The following is an 8859-nucleotide window of genomic DNA, read 5'->3' as shown; positions in this document are numbered from 1 at the left end:
GAGAGAGAGAGAGAGAGAGAGAGAGAGAGATTACATTGACCATAAAACTATATGGGCTTGCATACCTATACACATACATATCATACACACATGAAAGAAAGGAAGGGAGGGAGGGAGGGAGGAAGGAAGGAAAAAAGGAAGGGAAGGAAGGAAAGGAAGGAAGGAAGGAAGGAAGGAAGGAAGGAAGGAAGGAAGGAAGGGTGAGAGAGAGAGAGGGAGAATAGGCCATGCAAGTAGAAAGAGCCTTCTTTCAGAGGGATACCCTTCAAGGAGTATGGGAAATTGAGCTAGCTGCCAACATAAGATAAAATTTTCATTGCTTTACTGGTAAGGGTTGGAGGCAAGGGGCAGACAGTCAAGAGGAGCTGAGGAGATGGGATGAGTCTATACCTTTCTTTAAACCATGGTCTCGAAGAGCTGGACAGGATGTGAGACTGGGGGATGGCATGGAGTGAATCTGGTGTTCAGAGATGAGAGAACAGAGGGAGCACTGACCCCAAGTGGGAGACAGGGATGGGCAGGGTGGACATCAGTCTGTCAGCCAACCTGCCAGACAGCTTGTAGCAGTCAGTGCTTCTGGAAGCTGCCAGAATAGTGGAGTCGTGAAGCTGTGCAAGGGGGACCTGGAGCCGTGACAAGAGAGGACTGGCCTCCTTTTGTGCTGGAGAACTCAGGGTCTTGGACAGAAGGCTGGAAAGTCAGAAGGGAGGAGAAAATGGGCAAGATTTGCTCAGTGCTCAGGTCAGGGCCAGCAACAGCAGCCAGCAGATGGCTGAAGCCTGGGGACAGCAGGGCCTGAAGGAATGGCCCTGTGCCTTCTCATGAGCCAGTCAGGTAACCTGAGACTCCTTGGGGGACCAACCTCCCTAGCTCCCTGCGTGAATCCTCTGATTCCCACCCATGGCCTGGAAGCTCAGTACTGCACAGAAACCAAGTGTGTAGCCTGCTGAAGAAGACACCAGGAGGCAGTGGCAGCCTTCTGGACAGCGGGTGTCCTCGGGGTCACTGCGGTGGTGACAGTGGAGGGCAGCAGCATGTTCTTGGCGTTAGCTCCGGGACTTGTTTCCTCACTGTTTTACTGGCTGCAGCCCAGATGTGAAAGGTGTTTACATTTCCTGACCTAGGGTACTCTAGTTTGGTTGCTGAGTGTCCACCAAAGGATCAAGTGTTAATGGCTTCGTGCTCCTGGGAGGGAGTTGGGCCCTTAGGAGGTGGAGCCTAGAGAAAGGCCTTAAGGTCATTGGGGACATGTCCTCTAGAAAGATTATGGATCCCCTAACTCCTTCCCTTCTCTCTTCCTGGCTGTGTGAAGTGAGCAGTTTGGGCCTGCCACCTGAACTGGGGGGCTGGATAGCACAGTGCCCCAGCTGTGAGCTGTGACAGTCTTGGGCAGAAGTTACTGCCCTTGCCACTTCCTCCTTTATTCCCCAGGTCATGTGACACTCAGTTTCACAGTCAGGTGGGGGAGCCATCCCACGCTCGGTGTAATTATCCTCATTATACTGTTCTGTGATCATATAAATCTTTGTGGAAAAATTGCATTTTCCCCTTGTAAATTAAGTGATAATTTGAAATATCAGACACAGTGAAGACTTCACTTGGCTTTTTGTTAATATTTAATTAGAGATTACATTTTTATGTGGGAAACATTTGCTTCTTTTACCAATAAGATTTTATTTCACTTGAACCAATCAAAGGATATTTTTCCCAACCATTTTCACAGTAAAATTGACAAATGAAAATTCCATAGGAATTCTGTCATATGTGTCCCAGCAAAGCCATTTGCACCACCAAGGTAATGCACGTGGGTGCATCTCTCACCTTCAATAATACTCTCGTGCCTCCCTAAGCAACCACCATCATTATGGATTCAGTTGCATGTTTAAATGGGGTTTCTGTTAACATGATGTTATATTCTCCTGAGGGATTGGCGCAACTCCTTTCTAAATAGTCTTTAGAATTTGCCCATGAAGACAACTGGACTTTTCTTCTTGGAAAACTTGTAACCATACATTTCATTTCTTCAACAGATGCTCCTCCAGTATGAACAGTTAAGGTTCTCCTTTCCTTTTTCTTTGTCTTTCAGAGGTTTTTAGTTGATCAAGTTAATTAGCCACACTTGTCTATAGTTGCCTCTTGTTCCTTCAGTAGCTATATGTGTTACAGTGATGTCATCTCTCCGTGCTTGGTACTGTTGTTTTATGTCCTTTTTCATTATCTTTCTGGCTAAAGGTTTATACATTTTATCAAGCTCAAAAATATTTTTATGTTTTCTTAAAATTTTTAAATTTTTTAAAAGTCAAATAGAATGTTATCACTTCCCCATTTCCTTCCTCTCTACAGCCCCTCCCAGCAATGCCCACTTGAACCACTCTTCCATTCCTCTCCTCAACTCTCACGTTGAGAGCCTCTTTTTCTTCTGATTATTATTGCATACATATATGGAAAAATAAGGGGGTTCATCCCTGGGAAAGGCTAATTCTGCTTCTCCCAGTAGTCATTAGCTGTCTCTAGTTCTTTATCTGGGGTGGGGTCCCCAAGCTTTCCTCATGTTTATGTGTCCATTAATTTTGCCATTGTTCCCATCTTATTTATGTGGCCATTTCTGAGAGAGACTAGTTCACAGCCGACTTCCCAGTGTTCTTGTGCTTACAGCATTTCCATCCCCATTTTGGAGATTTTCCCTGAACCACAGATACAGGAACTGAGATGTACTTGTGCCCAATTGGGCTGGACTCCCTGAGATCCGTTGCTGTCTGCATTGTGTCCAGTTGTAGTTTTCTGTGATGGTCTCCATTTGTCAGACTTCTTTGCTAAGAGAAGGTAACTATATATCCTTATATCATCTGTGGATATAAGGAGAAGATTTAGGATGTAGGATGGGATTATGCTTGTCTAGCAGAGTGGTAATAGTAGATTCTTTTTTAAGGCCCATGACCTTCCATAGGAAGCTGCTAGATTTCTAGTATCCGGTGTGACTTTCCTCCTGTTGAGTATGCCTCAAGTCCAATTAGACAGCTGTTGATTGCCACTGATGATATGAGTGCCACTTATTGTACCTTTATCCAAGTCTTGCCATGTTGGTCATTGTCACGATTCTATAAATTGCTTTTGGTAGAATGGTCATTTTCACAATATTATTTCTACAAATCCATGAACAAGGATGCCTTTCCATTTTCTAGTGTCTATCTCTTTTGTAGGCGGAACTTTCTGTCCCGCTTGCAAGCTCCCAAATGAATGACACAGAGACTTGTTATTAATTGTAAAAGCTTAACCATAGCTTAGGCTTATTACTAAATCACTCTTACAACTTAACCCATTTTTATCAATCTATGTATTGCCACATGACTCAACACTTTATCTGTCTTCCAACCTGTCTTGTTCTCCCTGTGTCTCCTGGCAACCTCACCTTTCTTCTTCCCAGAGTTCTCTGTGTCTGGCTGTCCCTCCTATACCTCCTACCTAGCTAGTGATTGTTTAGTTTTTAATTAAATCCATGAGAAGGTGCCTTGGCAAAGACACTTCATGGTATAAAAAAAGATTATTCCACAACACTGTTTCTTCAAATGTTTGAAGTTTTTATTATAGAGATCTTTCATAGCCTTGGTTAGGTTTATTTCAAGACAATTGATTGTCTTCAGTGCTATTGTAAATAGGAGTGCTTCCATGATCTCTTTCTTAGTGTGTTTGTTGTTGTATAGAAGATTACTGATTTCTAAAGTTGATTTTGTACCCTGATCCTTTGCTGAAATTGTTGAATGTTTCTGAATGTTTTCTGTATATTCAGTAAATTTTTGTATAATATCATCTGCAAATAAGGATAATTTGACTTTGTCTATTTCATTTCCTTCTCTTGCCTTATTTCTCCAGTTAGTGTTTCCAGAACTGTTTTGAAAAAGGAGTGGAGGTAGTGGACAGCTCTGCCTCATTCCTGACTTTAATAAGATTGATTTGAGTTTTTCTCCATTTAGGATAATATTGGCTGTACATATCTCCAATTTTAACTAATGCGAGTTGGTAACCAAGAGGCTTGATTAAAAGGGCAGTAAAATATATCATGTCATCTCTCCTTACCTTGTCTTAGAAGCATTTATAGAAATCCATGGCATATTAAATACCAAAAATTGCCAGCCATTTCCATGTCTAAAAACATATTCAACAATCTAAAAATATATAATAAAATGACTAAAATGCCTAATAAAGGAAGAAATAAAACATTCAGTTTTGTAGTTTTATAGCTCTAATGTATTTATAGAAAAATACATTAGTCTAAAGGGCAACTTAAAATGTCAATTACAAAATATTTACATTTTTATAAACACTAACAGAAACACTGCGTAAATCTGCAGGCTGTTAGACGCTGCAGTGGCGGCTCTGGCTTCTGTGAGTTCCGCTATGAAAAGAATAATGTGTTTGACCTTTACAAACTCCTTGTAACTTCCTCAGGATGTATTCAGAACTGCACATTTGGGACAAAGAGTTCCTGAGGAAGGGGGGTTTTCTTTTTAGTGTATTGCATGTATTTTCAGATAGCTATTTCAACTTGTGTTTCCATAGGAATTTGCTACTTCTACAAACCCATATAAACTAGATAATTCTTGGTGCAATGTAAACAAAATACATTTTCTAGTTTAAATAAAGTATGACTGTCCTCCATGCTCCCCAAAAGAATTATTGATGAAGTTCTTTGTTTGTTTTTCATCTGTTTTTTTCTACATTTCTTCTTTGAATTTCATCTCTTTCCCATCAATTTTGACAATAATTTGCCATGTTTACTGTTGTTCTTTGTGCAGTGCATCTGTTTTCTCTGTTTTTAAGATTATCTTTTTGTCATTGATTTTTTTCAATTTGAGTTTGATATGAATTGCTATGGTATTCTTGATATTTCTTGTATGTGGGGGTTAATGAAATTTCTATGCATAGTGGTTTATAGTTCTCAATATTTGGGAAACTTTTCAGTGTCTATTTCTCTAAAAAATATTTAATCTCTCCTTTCTTATGATCACTCCAGTTACATGTTGAGTGGTTTTCCAAGCATTATTAGTGTTCTGTGGATTCTTCTTTTTCTTGGAATTTTAGTGTGTTGCTTTTATTGATGTCATTGTTTGTTCAAGTTCACTAATTAGTTTTCTGCATTGCCAATTTACTCTTTTGACTGGGCTCTTACACCTATTGTGTGTGCTTCCTTGGGTCTATAAGCTTTAGTTACAAGGACTATTCACATGACTTTGTGTGTGTGTCCTTTCTTTTCCTACATTGGCATTTTTAATCAGTATATCACAAATCTTGCCTTGTTGGAAACCCAGTATTCCTTTATTCTTGGGTTTATTGTGTAATACACCTTTCTGAGGTCTTACACTTTTAGCTCTGTTAGCCCCAGCTGTACCAAGCTGTACCACTTGAGGTCTGTCTCTAGAAGATGCTGTGTGTCCATTTGAATTCACTGTGCAACGAACAAATAAGACTAAGCTGCTGGCTTCTGAGCTTAGGGCCATTGCTTGGCCCAGCAGCTGCAGGCTAGCTGGCAGACTGAGACTGTCTTGAATGATTCTCAACTGTTTTAAAAACTAAAGCTAGCATTCCTCTCTCCCGTTTGCCTCAGTTTTGTCTTTAGAAAGACTTCCAATCTCATGTTTAGTCTGTCTGCAGATTCTTAGATCAACAAGGTGCCAATTCATCATCAAAAGGGAAAGATCACTGATGACAGAGAGCCCTCCATCTCCACTTCAGGTCAGATCATTTGTGTTGTGTTCACTCAGCCCAGGTCTAAGTCTGTTCGCTAGGAGCTAAGAGGCATCCCAAACCACTCAAGTCATGATTGAACTGGCTGTATCAGCTTGTTGGGCAGAATGCTTTTTTACTGGGAAAGAAGAGATGTCTTCCACAGAGTGGAGCTAAAGGACCTGCTCGTTTCCAAACCTAAGAAAATCTTTCTTGGAGCTGGAGAGATGGCTCAGAGGTTAAGAGCACTGACTGCTCTTCTGGAGGTCCTGAGTTCAATTCCCAGCAACCACATGGTTGCTCACAACCATCTGTATTGAGATCTGGTGCCCTCTTCTGGCCTGCAGGTATACATGGAGGCTGAACACTGTGTACATAATAAATAAATAAATCTAAAAAAAAGAAAAAAAGAAAGAAACTCTTTCTCACTCTCAAGTCTATCATTTCATTTCTTTCTGGAACCAGTCCTGTATTTCTGACATTAGTGTAATTGAAAAAATGTTCAATTCCTATGAGAAAAATAATGTCCTTCAAGTTTCTCTTTCCTCTCAAAAACAAACAAACAAACAAAACCAAATCCCTGCGGTCAAATATCAGAAAGAGATAGAGGAAGATATTCCTTATTGCTAATTAGCATGTGGGAGATTTCTGGATCCCTGGTGATAGTGCAAAGTTCCAGGAGGAACGTTCCAGGGATCTTCAGCAAGCGTGAAGCTCAGGAAAACACCATCACCCAGACAAGCAGGGATGTGAGTGACAGTAGCCTAGATGGTGAGGGCAGCATTTACCTCAGCTCAGAGGACTCCTGCGAAGACCAAAGCGTGAGTCGGCAGATGCTGTGTCCCTAGGAGGAATGGTGTGGTCACACCGCTTCTACTACAAGAGGAAGGCATGTTTTGTAGCACTCTACATAGCATAGGTTGATTTCATATACGGTTCACTTTTGGCTTAACTGTTTAGAATTTTTTCCCCATGTTTGGTATGAGGAAAGGCTCCCTGAATTCTGTGACTGACACCATTTGTACAGGGCCTATCAGTGCCTCTGCTGATGTGTGTTGACGTGCGTGTATGAACTAGTAGTGTGTGTGTGTGTGTGTGTGTGTGTGTGTGTGTGTGTCTGTCTGTCTGTCTGTCTGTGTGTGTGTCTGTGTGTCTGTGTCTGTGTGTCTGTGTGCTAGGCAGTGACCTCCTTCCATGAATCCATTTCACTTATGAATCAAGATCACATTCACACCTGGCTGCTGTGGTTTGTGAATGGTTTTAGCATTTCATGAGACAAAGCTCTGCTTTGTTTTATTCAAATTAATAATAATAATAATAATAATAATAATAAATAATAGTAAGAACAATAGTCTCAGATCCTCTACAAAGATTTCAGACTCATTTGTAAAGTTCCCTGAAAATCCCATTTGAGGTGGTGATTTAGATATGGATTAGCTTAATAGAATCAAATTCTTGGCCTGATTTTATATATTTGTGTATGAAGACAAAATTTAGAAGTGTGTTAAATTTTACAGTTAATGAGGATTTTATTTCAGATTTATCTCCTTACTGTTTATTTTCAATTTAACTGCATTATGATCACATGACATGGGTACTGGTCATCTATCTGTTCATGTTCTTAGTGATCCAATGACAGGTTTTAAATCTTTGTGTGTGTAAGAAGAGCATATTTTCTCTATTGCGGGGCATCAGATTGATATACTATATAAATTTATTATATAATATTATATATAAATTATTATATTAAGGATATTAGGGGCATCAGATTGATATACTATATAAATTTATTATATAATATTATATATAAATTATTATATTAATATCCTTAATATCAATCAATATGCAAGAGACTAAAGGAATCCCTTTACACTGTTTGTGCATCAGGTTTACCTGCATATAGCATTTTAAAAATAAAATTGCAAAATTACAACAACTCAGAAAATATAGACTCTATACAGCATAGTATGGCCTTCTTAGGGTGAAAATTAAATAAATTCTTTCTATGCCTATGAGTCCAGGGCTCATTAAAACCTTCCCTGTGAGCCTGGGGTACAGAACTTGGTTATAAAGATAATGAGTTGCAATCCTCTGTCTTCCCACCCAATTTGTAACTTACATTTGCGTGAAGATGACTTGGATGTGTGTGACATGGGATCCCATCTTTCTCAGCACTGAGGAGTGCCATGTCCCCAACTGTGCAAATCTATTGTCTCTGAACTTACATATGTTTTGCCCCCTCTGCATCCTTGGATAAAGAGACAGTATATTTCAAAGGTGCTTGATCTTATATTTGGAAAACTTTGTTGACAAGCAGAAGCAATAGCTGTTCATGGTGTATTTTATTCCCCAGAGACCCAGCTGACTCCCCAGCTCATCCCCTTTTTACATTTTTGCTGAGTTTCCAGTTTTCTCATCTCTCACCCATTCTCTTCCTTGACATTCCTGTGATTCCCATGCTAGGCTGCCCACCCCCACATTGAGGCCTCTACTCAGTTGAGAATGGTCTAGTTTTTACATGAACTCTGGCTGGTAATAAGAGCTGGCCTTTGACATACAGAGTGTCCCTGGATGATTCTTAAAACTGAAGAAAATTCCTTAATTGGATTCACTTCTTAAGCCTCTCTCATGTCTTTTCTGTCTGTCTTCCAAGCTCCAGGTTTTCAGATGATGCCATTATTTTGAGATGTACAGAGAAGTTAGTATACGGTAGAATGTGTAAACGGATTAGGCTGAAAGTTAATTGTAGTCAAAGTTCCAACAGAGAACTTTATACATTAAAATTTAATATAAATTTAAATATAAAGGTACCCATCTATTGTATAAATATATGTACATACATGTAATGCCCCAGCCTGAACTTCTATATTTATAGTGGTTCCCATGACTACAACTGATGATCACTTACAGGCGAAGCATGTTGCTTGGCGTTTATATACATTGCCATCTTCAGTCCTACCAGTATAGGAAGCAGTTTGCTTATCACCGTCTACAGATGAGGCTTCTCAACTAGAAGGGCTTCAGATGCCTACTGATTGTGTAAGACTACCTGGGTGCTGGTAGACCCTCCATTCAAACCAAGCTGCTTTACGCTTCTCTCTCTCTCTCTCTCTCTCTCTCTCTCTCTCTCTCTCTCTC

The 8859-nt window shown here is 40.0% G+C and overlaps 1 protein-coding gene across 6 annotated transcripts in view; it reads left to right on the top strand.

Annotated features, from left to right (window-relative positions):
- Window positions 1-8859, top strand: part of Fhod3 (formin homology 2 domain containing 3) — a 430213-nt gene that overhangs the window by 345578 nt on the left and 75776 nt on the right. The window lies entirely within an intron of this gene.

Source organism: Microtus ochrogaster, chromosome 18 (genome assembly GCF_000317375.1).
Source record: "Microtus ochrogaster isolate Prairie Vole_2 chromosome 18, MicOch1.0, whole genome shotgun sequence".
NCBI lineage: Eukaryota > Metazoa > Chordata > Mammalia > Rodentia > Cricetidae > Microtus > Microtus ochrogaster.
This window is presented reverse-complemented; position numbering and strand designations above follow the sequence as displayed.